Source organism: Macrobrachium rosenbergii, chromosome 43, assembly GCF_040412425.1.
Source record: "Macrobrachium rosenbergii isolate ZJJX-2024 chromosome 43, ASM4041242v1, whole genome shotgun sequence".
NCBI classification, from domain to species: Eukaryota; Metazoa; Arthropoda; class Malacostraca; order Decapoda; family Palaemonidae; genus Macrobrachium; species Macrobrachium rosenbergii.
In genome coordinates, this window is record NC_089783.1 from 46,326,625 (window position 1) to 46,334,124 (window position 7,500).

Here is a 7,500-nt window from a genome sequence, read left to right on the forward strand (position 1 = left end):
GGTGATGATAACTGTCACCAGCTTAAAGATGTTTAGGGCGTGTTTGATTATAGTCCGAAACCTTTGCAAATTCATGCTTCGTTTTATATGTTCTTGGACTTTTATTAGATGCCGGTATTTGTAATAAAAATGGATACAAATTTTACCTGCACTGTTCACCGCAAAGTGTTCTTATCTGTGTTTTCCCTTTTTTTTCTTGGCAACTTTCTTTTATTCATTTGATTGTAAAGTTTGTAACACTAGTTATAACTCGCTAGGCGCTTTACCTATCTAAAACAAATACTACATCCTCACAATATACAGAAATCATGGGTACTGATAAAAAAAAAGTCGATGCATTTTAAGAACATCACTCGGCCACGCCCACTTCCTCCCTACCCCACCCCCCCGCCACCCCACCCTAACCCCCTCCCCTCTTTCACGATATTACTCATACGGCTGGCAGCGCAGTCCTTATCGTTAGCCGGACTCAGAAGATCATGCAAGATTCAGAGACCCTCATGCACTGATAAGGAGAGGATGGCGTCCAGTACCACCCCTACCCCTACGAAAATAAGTACCAATTTACAGGTTCTTGAGCCTCCTTTAGGTACTGAATGAACGGCCTTTCGATGTTATCAGTGTCATAGCCAAGCAGCAACTGATATCGTCTGGGAGTGCGGCACGATAATGGCATGCATTATCTACAGTGCCAGGGGAAGGGGGCGTGGCCGAGTGAGATTCTTAAAATGCGTAGACTATAGTTTACCGTCGATTGTGTAAGTGTTTCAGTTCAAGATAAACATACTAAAGAATAAACATTTATGCAATTATTTCAAATTTAGAACACATGAAATTTAACAATGTGCATTTTCCCTTGGATTCTCTCATGCTTCAGTGAACACATAAGTAACCCGTTGTCGGTGTCTGTCTGTCAGTCCGTATGTTTTGTCTCGCTCAAATCCCCCCATTGTGGTTTGCCTTTATCCCTAGTGTTTGTGTGTGTGTGTGTGTGTGTGTTTGTGTGCGAGTATAGACTCCGTTGCGGTATATATCTCTGTTTACCAAGGGGTGTCCTTTATTTATAATAGTATGTCCCCTTTGTGCACATTGATTCAGCTTCGCTAACTCCCCGTTGATTACTGCGCGGGGACCGAGATGAGATTGCCACCGCACCGCCGGCACTGGTTATTGTTTCCGGATCTCTCTCTCTCTCTCTCTCTCTCTCTCTCTCTCTCTCTCTCTCTCTCTCTCTCTATTTATTCCTAGAATCATGTGGCAGAAGAGTTTTCTTTTTGATTCTAGAAAGTCTTCGCGAGTTGTTGCACCCATTCTCTCTCTCTCTCTCTCTCTCTCTCTCTCTCTCTCTCTCTCTCTCTCTCTCTCTCTTTCTTTCTCAGAATCATAAAGCCGAATTTTTTTTTTTTGCTGTCAGAAATTCTTCTCTCTTCTTCACGCTCTCTCTCTCTCTCTTTCTCTCTCTCCGAATCATAACGCGGAAAAGGTTTTTTTTTTTTTGCTTTCAGGAAGTCTTTGCGATTGTTACTTGCATTTCTACGTCCTGACAAAGACCATTACTTTATAGAAGTTTCACATTTCCCATCTGAACACAAGACATGGTCACTACAAAGACTCATTCTAACCATCTTTTCACGACTGTGGATGCTAGTTGTCAGCAACGGCGAAGACTAGAGTCAGCTCTGTTAATCCCTGGTGCAGTGCCCTCGGAGGGGGATTGAGAGAGAGAGAGAGAGAGAGAGAGAGAGAGAGAGAGAGAGAGAGAGAGAGAGAGAGAGAGATTGTAACAACTCGCGAAGAATTTCTGAAAGCAGAAGAACGTTTCTGCCATATGATTCGTGGGGAGAGAGAGAGAGAGAGAGAGAGAGAGAGAGAGAGAGAGAGAGAAAGTGCGTGTGTAACAACTTGCTAAGAGTTCCTGGAAGCGGAAGGAAAACTCTTCCGCCATATGACTCGTAGTAAGATAGAGAGAGAAAGAGAGAGAGAGAGAGAGAATGATTACTCGGGGAAAATCGTATTGGCTACTTATGGCCTGCGGTATTGAACGAAGTGCCAACGGCTTCCAGCGGTTAAGAGATGCCGGATAATCGAGACGATGGCCTGAGCGTCATCTCCCCAGACCAGATGCGTCCTCTTTGATCCGGTGTACTGTTTTCTGTAGTTTCGTATTGGTGATTCGCTGTTCTCAGCTCTACTGATTCGCCATTCTCAGTTCGTCTGGATGCCGGAGGCTGAGCTGATCTAACCGGTTGATGAAGGATTTTCATCATTAGAGATCGTTATATTGCTGTTGATTGAGATAGCCCTGCCTTTTATGAGGTAATTATGAAAGTATTGACAATAACTAAGCCTGGTGATCCTTTCACTGGCAAAGTAAGCTTCCAAGAAATGGGATGCTTATATGTGGAGTAAAACAGAAAGATGCTAGCAAATGAATAAAGCAAGCTTCTAAAAAATGGGATACTTTTACGTGAAGTTAAAAATAAATAAAGCAAGCTTCTAAAAAATGGGATACTTTTACGTGAAGTTAAAAATAAAGAGGGAATGACAAAGAAATAACCTTAGCTGAAAGTCAACCAAAAGGTCATTACGTACACAGATAATCTAAGTGAGAAAAACTTGAGGTAATGATTCGTGACTCTTTAGACTTAACATTTAAGCAATTTTCATTCAGTACATCAGGGAAAAGACTAATGGAATGCTTCCCCGAAGTTCAGTCGTAAAAAGCAAAAAACAAGTACAAAATGCGACGAAGTTTCTGCGGCGCAAACAAGTTTTCTACACATCGTATGGTGAAGGCCACCGAAAACAGATCTATCTTTTGGGGTCTCGGTATAATGTTGTATGAGGCGCGTCCCATGGAACTTTTAACTACTGCCCTTGGTGGCCTGGCCTATGTCGTTGCCAGGCGCATGATTATGGCTAACGTTAACCTTAAGTAAAATAAAAACTACTGAGGCTAGAGGGCTGCAATTTGATCTGTTTGATGATTGGAGGGGGGATGATCAATACACCAATTTGCAGCCCTCTAGTCTCAGTAGTTTTAAGATCTGAAGGAGGACAGAAAAAGTGCGGACGGACAGACAAAGCCGGCACAATAGTTTTTTTTTTTTTTTACAGTAAACTAGAAATGACAATTTGTTACAGTATATGAGAACCTTTGGTGGAGCAAACTGGGAAGAAGCATCAAGATTTCTTTCTTAATACGTTTAAAACGTCCCAAAATCTCACCAATTAAAAAAATATCATGTCACTCCTAATGTCATAGTTATGTTACTGTTTTATCCTTTAAGCTAAAACATCCTTTGACTTGTGAAATTTTTGAGAATTCTATAAACCTTAACGCAAGCTTGTTGTGGATATCAAATCTAACTGAAACATGCTCAACATACACACTGATAGTGAACCTTTCCAAATGTTATTAGTTTGTGCAAATACACTCCACATAATAATGTTTGCTTATCCACATAATAATGTTTGCTTATGCACATAATAATGTTTGCTTATGCGTTTTACATGCAGCAGATAAATCTTCTAATCGGTTTACTGGATTTTCATCTAAATTACCTCGAATAATTTCCAATAACCATTATTAGCAATGAAGTTCTCTCTCTCTCTCTCTCTCTCTCTCTCTCTCTCTCTCTCTCTCTCTCTCTCTCTCTCTCTCTCCCATAATAAAAACGTTTAACAGGAATATTGTAACATCAATGAAGGCATGCATGTCAGCATGTATTTATATGTATATATATATATATATATATAAATATATATAAATATATATATATATATAAATATATATAAATATATATATATATATATATATATACATATATATATATATAATTATATATATATATTATATATATATATATATATATATATATATATATATATATATATATATATATATATATATATAACAGAAAGTAGCCCATAAAAACGCCAAAAGATAGAAATTTATTGCTATATTTCAGGGTCAAACTGTCTCCATATACTTGCCAGTAGAGGAGAAAGTTTAGTCTCTGAAATATAGCAATAGCTCCTATACCTTTTTATGGGCGTTTTTATGGATTTCTGTTTCTATTAGATGGATTTCTGTTTTAACAGAAGAATATTTCATATCATACATATATATATATATATATATATATATATATATATATATATATATATATATATATATATATATATATATATATATATATATATTATATATATATATATATATATATATATATATATGTATATATATATATATATATATATATATATATATATATATATATATATATATATATATATATATATATGTAAAGGCTCATAATATGACCTTTGAAAAGTTGGGTCATATTCGCAGGGTCCATTTTCACTACACGCAGCAGATAGGAAACTGCTGAAACATTCGCATACCACAAGGGTCGAAGAAACCACCTTGGTGACAAGACACGGGCTGGCGAATGCGTTTTCAACAAAGAACGTTCTAGAAGCTGAACCAATTACAAAATCCGGTTTTGAAGGATGCTTCTTAATAATGTATGGTGTGTACGTGTACTTCGTAACGCCTCGAAGTACAGAGGCGTGTCTTGCCGAACTTTGACCTCGAATGATGTCATACAAAAGTACGTTCGTTCGTGCGTTACATAATGAATATAATGGGAGGAACTGTTGTTCGAATTGGACTTGTGAGATCCGATTCATGTGTGTCTGAAGATGTGAGTGATTTTTCACATGGAGACTGTCCCAGAGGACTTGTGGAGTGAGTAAGAATTCATATACGTTTTTAGACTTTGTTTTTCAGAACTGTGAACACACGGTACCTCCTGTGTCAGTGAAATGTGTGTTTCTGCAATTTTTTACATTTTATGATTTTTAATGTGACGTTTCTTTTTTTCATATTTCTGTTCCACTCCATTCCTATTACTTTTTCCTCTCTCCCTCCTACGAGGATGAGAGTGGTATGACATTTGAGATGACCTGTTTTAATTGATTGACGTGTTCATGTTTTGACAGATGAGTTATTTTCTGTAATTGGGGGTTTATGATTTTGGAGCATTATTTCCTTAGAAGATTTTCTGATAGTTATGTGAAATATTGGATTTCATTCTTCGTAATTTTTAAGAAGTTATTTTTCGTTGATTTTGTCAATAAAGGGTTTTAGTTTTGTACTTAGTATCTCATTCCAGTAGTCCTTAGATTTTAGTTAGGGAAAGATATAACTTACGATGCCGGCTCACGTTACTGCTATCACACAATGTCTCGGGATAAGCGAGATCAAACCTCTGTTCATAAAACAGAGACTTAAATCAAGTATAGGCTCAGAAATGGCCGTTACATATATATACCGCACTATCAGCAGTACTTAATCGCTGGTACTAGAAGCGCAATGTTCTCTTGTCTACGGCTGTTATTTCGATAATTCCAAAAATGCAAATACTCTCTTGATTATTTCAGATCTGTGCTTTGTGTTTATGAGCTTTCAGGCGTGCATTCTTTCATGTGCGTGTGCGCGAGCATCTGTAAATGATACGAATTGCGAGTGATTCTTAAAACGAAGTCGATCCACGTCTCACAGAAAGATGACAGTTCCATTAATGGTGTCCATTTCTCACGGAAAAAAAAAAGTTACAAATATTCAGAGACAATTAAAATAAGAAAAAACTAATCATCAGTACATTATCTATTACATGGAGTTCCATTAACATCATTTATCTTCACAGCTTATTTCCAAATGTCGAAATTAACTAAACCATCAATTAAATAACCTTTGTAAGGGACAGTTATTCCTTTTAGTGTAATTCGAACGGAGCGCAGCCCCGGGAAACGAGGGAGTCGGGAGCAGACGGTTCCCAAGAACTCCCGCGACACAAAGACAGAGAGAATATCAAATCAGAGAAATGCATTGTGAAATCCAAGCTTCCATTAACGCCGTTACGAAACGCAAAGGGAAGGAAGGGGGGAAAAGAAAACGCTCTTTACGAGCATTCAGCGAGAAATGCAAAAAAAAAAAAAAAAAAAAAATATAATATATATATATATTCCCAACAGCTATAAGAGGCACTGGATACGTGCCACTGATATCCATCGGATTCTCTTTATCCAGCTCTTATCCAAGCCTCCCCAAAATGGTCGTCCGGCCTCTATTTAGTATTGCTAGCAAACTATTCCGCCATTGTTCCGTCGAACAATAGCCGAGTCAGGTACCTGTCCAACAATATTTCAGTTCATTTAGCAGGAGTGGCACCCTCCCCTCTACCCTCCCACCCTTCCCCAAGGTCTCCCTGGGCCGGTCATAAGACCCACCAAATAAAGGGTTGCGCATCCAGCAACCTCTACGCTTCCAGGAAGCAATTGCTTTGGATTAATCTGCGACCAAGAAAACGTTATTGAATTTTTCCGAGACTTTGGATTTCGATCTTTGACTTTAGGTGTTAATTCTCTACCACGTTATGGATTTCTGCCACTTCATTCTCCTTCCCTCTACCTCATTTTCCATGATTAAAAACAGGATTTTATGTACCGTTGTGCTGAAGTATTTTACCTCCTATAGATTATGTATAAAATCCTTATATTTTGCGGTGGATTTCGTTCCTTGGATTTAGGTGATAATTCTCTACTCATACTAAATAAATTTCTGTGCTTCACTCTCCTTCACTCTACCTCATTTTCCATACTTGAAAAGAGGTTTTTTATGATCCGTTATGCTGTATGATTTTTACCCCCTACAGGTTATGTACAAAATCCCTACGTTTTACATTTGATGGTAACTAAAATACTCTTATGATTTATACCCTACCCTTCCCTAACTCTGCCCTAGCAGACCATTCCAATTAATTTTCCGTATGGCGATATTAAAAGCGCTTTTCAGATCTACCATTCCGTTCGCAGATTTATTCTCCATGAATATATGGACAAATTAATACATTTCCAAGATATATGCAGTGAGTTTGGTAAAGTAAAAAAACAAAAATCATACCAAAAAAAGATATATTCATCATTTTGTGGCATTAGCGCACGTGCAATTGAATCGGAGTAGCTACAGTGCTTAACAAAAGTCAAACTACAAAAGATTCGTAGATTTATCCTGTCGTTCTCAGCTATTTCATTTTCTTATTACGGTAAGTGTTTAATGATTACTTCATCACCACCATATTCAATGTGCTGGATACGTAAATTTCTCACGTAATATATATGTACATATATATATTATAAATATATATATATATTATAAATGTACATATAAACACACACTCACATATATATATACTGTATATATATATATATATATATATATATATATATATATATATATATATATATATATATATATATATATATATATATATATATATATATATATATATAAACATATATATGTATATAAACATATATATATATGAGTGTGTGTGTGTACGTATACTTGTGTGTATAGTCGTATGCATTTTTGTCCAATTTATATGCGTGACGTTTTCATATTCCCAAATATTAAGCTCCCCCCCCCTCCAC